We start from the raw sequence: 10,217 nt of genomic DNA on the forward strand, positions 1-10,217 counted from the left end.
AAAGCTAGGATTATGAGCATGAGACACTGCACCAGGCCAATTTTTGCAATCTTAACTCAGGACATAGGAAATTATCTGTAAACTAATAATTTCTACCCGAAGTTATTCTATCTTGAAAGTAAATCCATATTAAACAATGCCTTTCCTCATACTATAGTAGGTTTTTTCCCCCCCAATTTTCCTTGTTTTTGATTCCAGAGAGTTATCTAAGTTCTTTATTTATTAGTTTGTCATGGAACCACAAAAGGATAGATTTGAGAAGTTAAAAAACAGGGTTTTTATGTCCTTGTGTTTACCTATTTTTTGGGGGGGAAATCTTGGAGTGCTTTTAGATAATCTCTGATGGTAGAGAGGAAATGAATATTATTTTTTAGAATTATATTTGGGAAAATCCAAATCCAAAAAGAAATAATTTGCCTATAGCTCTGTGTGACACCAGAGTCACAGAACTATAAATAGAAATAAGATAATTTTTGATACAAACTTCTAAAAGCTAATCACGAAGCTGTTTTCACAAATTATGTTGATCACAAAACATTCTGAAGTACTACTACCAATTCAAATTACTTATACTGGGCTTCGGTCTGATTGGATAATATTAATGAAACGAATAAACTAGGTGAGGCCCTGGAAAATTTGCTTATTGTACAGTATTTGAGCTTATACTAATGTTTTACTAAAAGGGAAGCAGCCAGCAAAGAGGAAACAATACGAAATGATGTCATGTAATCATGGAACATATTCTGGTTTAGTAATATTCATTTGAACTCGTGCAAGTCAGAAGCCCTGGGCCATACTCACTGCTTCCTGGTCCAGCTCTACAGCAGAGCAGAACCCACATATGGCTATGCTAGAGTGAATAGTGTTTACCTTTGTTAGGCTCTAAGGCAGGATAAAAGTACTCAAAGTGGAATCTCAGTATTTGGAACAGGGAGTGAACATGCCAAGAACTCCAGGTTGCTAACATATCTTCTGGAGCTAAAGAATAAGAATAACTAATACTTACTGAACACTTAGTGTACCAGGAGCTGTTCTAAGTACTTTATGTGAAACAATTTATTTAATCCTAACAGATCTATGCCAAATAAGACAACTGAAATGTAGAGAAGATAAAGAACTTGCTCAAGTTTGTGCAAGAAATGAACAGCAATATCAGGCTACAAATGCAGGTAGTTTGACTTCAAGACTGAACTCTTTATCATTTTGCTGTGTTAGCTCACTTGTCAATGCCCATTGTAAGCCTCATTTAAGGCATGCAATCCTTACAAGATATTGTGTTAATGGGAGGAGATTTACTGTCTAGATTGAGAGTAACTATTATGAAGCATACTGATAGTTGACATAAAAATGACAAATGAAAGTGTCATTTAATCAAATATTAATTGAACACCACATAACTGACCTCAGGCAAGAACTGAGGAAGCTGTAAAAAAATGGAAACTTGGACCTGCTGACCAAGGCACCACGCCAGCCTTCCTGAGGACTCTAGTAGCAAATTTACCCAAGGACCACTAGAAAGCCATCCTAGAATCTCTGGTTAGACTGACTGATGAAGAGCTTCCCCTACCAAAGTGAGTTTGTAAAGGCTGAAATAAGTAACTATTTCTTTAATTGTGCAGACGTCAATACATGGCCAAAAGGATCACAAACAATCAGGGAAACATGACACTATCCAAGGAACAAAATAAAGTGCCAGTAAATGACATGAAGGAAATGATGATTTACCAACTATCTGATAAAAAATTCAAAATCATCATCTTAAAAAAGCTCAGTGAGCTACAAGAGAATAGAGATAGATAACTAAACAAAATTGGAAATAGTACATGAAAAAATGAGTTCAACAAAGAGACAGTAACCATAAAAACAACGAAACATAAATCTTGAAGCCAAACAACATAATTACTGAGATAAAAAATTCCACAGAAATCTTCGACAGCAGACTTGATAAAGCCTAAGAAAGAATCAACAAGACTGAAGGTAGATCATTTGAATGACCAGTAAGAGGAACAAACAGCAACGAAACAGAAAGAAGAAAGATTACTTTAAAAAATGACAGAAAACTCCCCAAATCTTTAGAGGAAAAGGAACACCCAGATCCATAAATCCCAACGCATCCCAAAATAAATTAAATGTAAACATATTTTTACTGAGACAAATTATAATCTCTCAAAAGTAATAGCCAAAGATAATTTTCAAAGCAGCAAGAGAAAAGCAACTAGTCACATACAAGGTAACACCAAAAGGAGATTTGTGGATTCCCCAGTAGAAAGCTTGTAGGCCTAGGGAGAGTGGAATGAAATAGTCAAAGTACTGAAAAAAAAAATCCCATCATCCGAGAGTACTATTCTAGGCAAGGCTTTTAGAAATGAAAGAGAGGTAAAGACTTTCCCAGAGAACAAAAGCTATAGGAGTTCATTACCACTAGACATGCCTTATGAGAAATGCTAAGAAAATTCTTCAAACTGAAAGAAAAGGATGGTATTTTGTAACATAAAACATATGAAAGTATAAAATTTATGGATCGAAGTAAGTATACAACCAAATTCAGATTATTCTCATACTGCAGTGGTGGTGTAAATAGGTATAAGTGTGTAAATCACTTATATCATTAGTATAAAGATTAAAAGACAAAGCTATTAAAATTAATGATAGCTGTAATAATTTGTTAAGGAATAAACAATATAACACGACATAAATTGTAACATCAAAGCATAAAATGTTTGTGTAGGAAAGTAAAATTTTAGAGTTTTTAAAATGTGATTGAAGTAAAGTTGCTATGAGCTTAAATGAGACTGTTAACAACCACAAGATATTTTATTTAAGCCTCATAATCATAAGGCAAAAACATAATGGATACACAATAGTAAAATAGTCAAAGCATACCACTAGAGAAAAATAATCTAATAACAAAGGAAGACAGCAAGAGAGGAAAAAAACAACAAAGGAGCTACAAAACAAGAATAAAACAATGAACAAAATGGCAATAGTAAGGACCCACTTATCAATAATTACCTTGAATGTAAATGTATTAAATTTTCTAATAAAAAACCAGAGTGGCTGAACAGATTAAAAGAGAAAAAACAGCAACAAGAAAAATTATATGCTGCCTACAAGAGACTCACTTCATGTTTAAAAACATATATAGGCTAAAAGTGAAAAGATAGAAATAGATATTCCAGGCAAATGGAAAATTTAAAAAGCAAGGGTAGAAATACTTACATAAAATAGATTTTAAGTCAAAAATTATAAAAAGAGACAAGGTAATTATTTAATGATAAAGAGGTCAATTCATCAAGAGGAACAACAGTTGCATATATATATATACAGCCATCATAGGAATACCTAAATAGATAAAGGAAATATTAATAGATCTGAAGGGAGATATAGACTGCAATAAAATGCAATACAATAATAGTAGGGGACTTCAATACCCTACTTTCAACAATAGATAGATCATCCAGACAGAAAATCAATAAGGAAACATTGGGCTTCTACACTCTAGACCAAATGGGCCTAACAAACATATACAGAACATTTCATTTAGAGTAGTAAAATATACATTCTTCTTAAGTGCATATGCGATATTCCTGGGATAATAATGTTAAGCTGCAAAAAAGTTGTAATAACTTTTAGGACATTGAAACCATAGCAAGTGTATTTTTAACCACCATGGTATGAAACTAGAAGTCAATGACAGAGGAATTTTGAAACATTCACAAATATATGTAAACTAAACAATATGACCAACCAATGGATGAAGAAGAAATTAAAAGGGCAATTAAAAGATATTTAGAACAAATGAAAATGGAAACACAACATACCAAAACTTATGAGATGTAGCAAAAACAGTTTTAAAAGTTGAGTTTATAGCAATAAATGCCTGCATAAAAAAGAAGACAGATCTCAAATAAACAGCCAAACATTGTACCTCAAGGAATTAGGAAAAACAAAACAATCTGAGCTCAAATTTAGTAGAAAGGAAACAATAAACATCAGAACAGAAATAAATAAAACAGAGACCAGTAAAACAATGCAAAAGATCAGTGAAACTGCTTTTTGAAAAGACAAACAAAATCAACAAATCTTTAGACTAAGAAAAAAATAGAGAAAACATAAAATCAGAAGACATAAAATTAGGAGACGTTATAACTGATACAACAGAAGCACAAAAAATCAAAGGGACTACTATGAACAATCTTACATCACCGTATTGGACAACCTAGAGGAAACAAATACATTCCTAGAAACATACAATTTACCAAGACTGAACAATAAAGAAATAGGAAATTTGAACAGAACAATCACAAGTGGGGAAATTGAAATACTAATAAAAAGACTCCCATCAAAGAAAAGCCCAAGACCAGATAATTTCACTGATGAATTCTACCTAATATTTAGAATGGTAATACAAATTCTACTCAAACTCTTCCAAGAAAATCAAAGAGGAGGGAATACTTTGAAACTAATTTTATGAAGCCAGCATTACCCTGATATGAAATCTAGGCAGTTACACTACAAGAAATGAAAATTACAGACCAGTATTTCTGATTAACATAGATGTAAAAAGTCCTCAACAAAATATTAGCAAACCTAATTCAACAACGCATTAAAAAATCATATACTATGATCAAGTTGGATTTATCTCAGAGATGCAAGGACACTTCAACTTATGGAAATCAATAAATGTTATATATCACATTAATATTATGTAGGCCAAAAGCCATGTGATCATTTCAATAGATGAAGAAAAAGTATTTGTCAAAATTCAACATCGTTCAGTAATAAGAACCCTTAACAAATTAGGTATAGAAGGAATGTACCACAACACAATGAAAACCACATATGAAAAACCCACAGCTAACATTACAGTCAATGGTAAAATGTTGAAAACTTTTCCTTTAAGATCAGTAAGAAGACAAGGATCTCTACTGTCACCTCTTCTAGTCAGTGTAGTCCATTGACTTCATATGTAAGTCCTAGCTAAAGCAGTATAGCAAGAGAAAGAAATGAAAGGCATCACAATTAGAAAGAAAGAAATTAAATTGTCTCTGCAGACAAAATGATCTCAGAAAAGAAAACCTTGAAGACTTCCAAAAACCTGTTAGAACTTATAAAAGAATTCAGTGAAGTTGCAGGACACAAAATTAACATACAGAGCAGAGAGCAAAATGTTGAAATAAAGCCTACATTGTTTGTTCCCCCTGCTGGAACACCAGCTTTTAACGACTATCTGCACACAGAAAAGCACTGTCACAAGAACCAAAAATCAAGAGAGCAATCACAGTACCTGGTTTTAACTTCACATTGTGGAAAGAGGCATTGAGGAGGGCAGGAGAGATGGTCCTGGTTCACCAGTGCCACCCCTCCCCCATCTCCAGCAGCAGCTGTGTGGTATGGATAATCTCTGCATTTTGGGGAGGGAGAGCACAGCAACTGGGGAGCTTTATATTGAATTCAGTATTGCCCTGTCACAGCAGAGAATAAAGCCATGCTAGGCTAAGCCAGCACCTGTGCGTGGAGGGAGCATTTGGACAAACCCTAGCCAGAGGAGAATTGCCCATCCCAGTGGTTGGAATTGAGTTTCTTGCCAAGCGTCACCACTGTGAGCTGAAGTGCTCTGGGGCCCTAGGTACCAGTTTAGCCACAGCAGGATAGAGCAACAAGCAGGCTCTTGGGGTCGCTGGGTGCAGGACTAGGCTTGTGGACAGCATTTCTGGTCCTGCTCTGGGCCAGGAGGGAGCCCACTGCCCTGAAAGGTGAGTCCTAGGCCTGGCAGCACTCACCAGAAGCTGATGGGAGAGCCTTTGGGCTTTAAGAGAACATTGGTGGTAGCCTGGCAGAATCCCCCCTCCCTCCCCCACCATGGACTGATGTTGGTGGCAGCCACAGGGAGAGGCTCCTCTGCCTGTGGAACAGAGAAGGAAGAGCAGGAAAGACTTTGTATTGTGGTATGAGTGCCAACGTAGCTGCAGTAGAATAGAACATTAAATAAATTGCTAAGGCTTTTGACTCCAATTCCTGGCTTCAAGATGGCATCTCTGGACATGCCCAGGACTAGGGGGAACTGATCACCCTGAAGGGAAGGGCCTTGTGAAAGTGTTGTGCTGTCTTCAGGTCTGACACAATGCAGTCCCAGTGATGGTGGCCACAGTGGTGCTTATATCCTCACACCCCCAGTTCCAGGTGGTTCAGCACAGAGAGAGAGGTTTCATATGTTTTGTAGAAAGTAAGGGAAAAGAACAAGAGTCTTTCCTGGTAACCCAGATAATTATTCCAGATTTTATCCAAGACAACCAAGGTGGTACCTCTATGAGTCTGGAAAAAGCACAGCATTGTTGAGTTTGTGGCCCAAGTCCCTTCAAATACCTAGAAAGCCATCCCAAGAAGGATAGGTACAAATAAGCCCAGACTGTGAGGACTGTAATAAATACCTAACTCTTCAATGCCCAGACACTGAAGAACATCTGCAAGCATTAACACCAACCAGGAAAACATGGCCTCACCAAATGAATTAAATTAAGCAGAAGAAGGAATTAGTGAGCTTAAAGATAGGCTGTTTCAAAATACATAGTCACAGACAAAAGAAAAAATAATAAAAAGCGATGAAGCATGCCTACAAGATCTTGAAAATAGCTTAAAAAGAGCAAATCAAAGAGTTATTGGCCTTAAAGAAGAGTTAGAGAAACACATAGGGGTAAGAAAGTTTATTTAAAGGAACAATATCAGAGAACTTCTCAAACCTAGAGAAATATATTAGTATCCAAGTAGAAGAAGGTTATAGAACACCAAGCTGATTTAACTCAAAGAAGACTACCTTAAGACATTTAATAATCAAACTCTGAAAGGTCAAGGATACAGAAAGGATCCTAAAAGTAGCAAGAGAAAAGAAACAACATAGAACAGAGCTCTAATATGTCTGACAGCAGTCTTTTCAGTGGAAACCTTACAGGCCAGGAGGGAATGTCATGACATATTTAAAGTGCTGAAGGAAAAAAATCCTTTTACCCTAGAATAGTATATCTGGTGAAAATATACTTTAAGCTTGAAGAAATAAAGACCTTGCCAAGCAAAAAAAGAGGGGTTTCATCAACTCTGTCCTATAAGAAATGCTAAAGAGAGATCTTCCTTCTGAAAGAAAAGGACTTCTTTTTCTTTTTTTTTTTTTTAAAGGTCTTGCTCTGTTACCAGGCTGGAGTGCAATGGCACCATCATGACTCACAGCAGCCTCAACCTCTCAGGCTCAAGTACAGATGGGGTTTCATCACGTTGCCCAGGCTGATTGAAAACTCCTGAGCTCAGGCAACACGCCTTCCTTGGCCTCCCAAAGTACTGGGATTTTAGGTGTGAGCCACTGCACCCAGCCCAAGAAAAGGACTTTAATGAGCAAGAAGAAATCATCTGAAGGTACATAACTTGCTGATAATAGTAAACACATAGAAAAATACAGAATAGTATAACACAGTACTCATGGTGTGTAAACTTCTCTTAAGTAGAAAGACTAAATGATGACTCAATAAAACATAACAACTACAACAACTTTTCAAAACATAGACAGTACAATAAGACATAAAGAGAACTAAAAGTTAAATAGCAAGGGAATAAAGTCAAATTATACAGTTTTGGACTGAGTGCAGTGGCTCATACCTGTAATCTCAGCACTTTGGGAGGCCAAGGCGGGCACATCACTTGAGGTCAGGGGTTTGAGACCAGCCTGGCCAACATAGCAAAACCCTGTCTCTACTGAAAATACAAAAATGAGTTGGACATGGTGGCTCAGGCCTGTAATTCCAGCTACTTGAGAAGCTGAGGTAGGAGAATCATGGAGGCTGCAGTGAGCCGAGATGGCATCGCTGCACTCCAGCATGGGTGACAGAGTGAGATTCTGTCTCAAAAACAAAACAAAACAAAACAAAAACCATACAGTTTTAAAAGTATACTTTTGTGTGTTTTTTATGCAATCAGTGTCAAGTTTTCATCAGTTTAAAATAACGGGCTATAAAATATTATTTGAAAGCCCCATGGTAACCTCAAATCGAAAAATCTGCAACAGATACACAAAAAATAAAAAGCATGAAATTAAATCAGACCACCAAAGAAAATCACCTTCACCAAAAGGCAGATAGGAAGGAAGAAAACAAGGAAGAGAGGACTGCAAAACAATCAAAAAACAAATAACACAATGGCAGGAGTAGGTTCTTACTTATGAATAATAACATTAAATTTAAGTGGATTTGAGTCTCTAATCAAAAGACATAGACTGGCTGAATTAATTTTTAAAAAGGCCCAATGATCTGTTGTCTATAAGAAACATACTTCACTTATAAAGATACACATAGACTGAAAATAAAGGGATGGAAAAATATATTCCATGCCAATGGGAAAAAAAATGGCAGGAGTAGACATGTGTATATTAGACAAAATAGATTTAAAGAAAAAAAACTATAAGAGGAGACAGAGATGGTCATTATATGATGAAAAAGGGGTCAATTCAGCAAGAGGATATAACTAATGTAAATATATATGCACCCAACACTGGCACATCCAGATATAAAAAGCAAATTATATTAGAGCTAAAGAGATAAGTCCCAATACAATAATAGTAGGAGACTTCAACACTCTACTTTCAGCATTGGACAGCTCTACTAGACAGAAAATCAGTAACAAAAATTGTATTCAATCTTCACTATAGAACAAATGGACCTAATAGATTTCTTGAAGCAAATGATAATGGAAATACAACATACCAAAAGCTATGGGATACAGCTAAAGCAGCACTAAGAGGGAAGTTCATAACTATAAGTGCCTGCATCAAAAAAGAAGAACATCTTCAAATAAACAACCAAATAATGCATCTTAAAGAACTAGAAAAGCAAGAGAAAATCAAACAAAATATTACTAGAAGAAAAGAAATGATAAAAATCAGAGCAGAAATAAATGAATTTAATTGAAGAAAACAATACAAAAGATTAATAAAACAAGAAGTTGGTTTCTTGAAAAGATAAACAAAATTTGCAAACCTTTAGTTAGACTCTGAAAAAAAGAGAGAAGATATAAATAAATGAAATCAGAGATGAAAAAGGAGACATAACAACTGACACCACAGAGATTCAAAGGATCCTTAGTGGCTACTATGAGCAAATTTGGAAAATCTGGAAGAAATGGTTAAACTCCTATACACATATAACCTACTAAGATTCAATCATGAAGAAATCCAAAACTTGAACAGACCAATAACAAGTAACAAGATCAAGGCCATAATAAGACATCTCCTAGTGAAGAAAAGCCCAGGACCTGATGGATTCACTGCTGCATTTTACCAAACATTTAAAAGAAGAATTAATACCAATCCTCCTTAAACTGTTCCAAAAAATAGAGGGAGAGGGAATACTTTCAAGTTAATCCCAGGAGGTCAATATTACCCTAATACCAAAGCCCGACAGACACATCAAAAAAAGAAAACTACAAGGCAACATGTCTGATAAATATCAATGCAAAAATCCACAACAAAATGTTAGCAAACTGAATTCAACAATACATTAAAAAGATCATTCACCATTACCAAGTGGAATTTATCCACGGATGTAAGGATGGTTCAACATATGCAAATCAATCAATGTGATACATTTTATCAACAGAATTAAGGACAGAAATCATATGATCATTTCAATTAATGTTGAAAAAAGCATTTGATAAAATTCAACATCCCTTCCTGATAAAAATCCTCAAAAAATGAGATAGAAGGAAAACACCTAAACATAATAAATGCTATATATTATACACTCATTGATAGTATTATGCTAAATGGGGAAAAACTGAAAGTCTTTCCTCTAGATCTGGAACATGAAAGGTTGCCAACTTTCACCAATGTCATTCAACATAGTTCTGGAAGTCTTAGCTAGAGCAATAAAACAAGAGAAAGAAATAAAAGCCATCCACATTGAAAAAGAAGAAGTCAAATTACCTTAGTTTACAGATGATATGATCTTGTTTTTGGAAAAGCCTAGACTCAGCCAAAAAACTATTAGAACTAATAAACAAATTCAGCAAAGTTACAGGACATGAAAGTGAAATACCAAAATCAGTAGTATTTCCATATGCCAACAGTGAGCAATCTGAAAGAGAAACTTAAAAAGTGATCTCATTTACAGCAATCACAAATAAAATTAAATACCTAAGAATTAACCAAAGAAGTAAAACATCTCTAAAATGAAAACTAT

The sequence above is a fragment of the Papio anubis genome, chromosome 1 (genome assembly GCF_008728515.1).
Source record: "Papio anubis isolate 15944 chromosome 1, Panubis1.0, whole genome shotgun sequence".
Classification (NCBI taxonomy): Eukaryota; Metazoa; Chordata; class Mammalia; order Primates; family Cercopithecidae; genus Papio; species Papio anubis.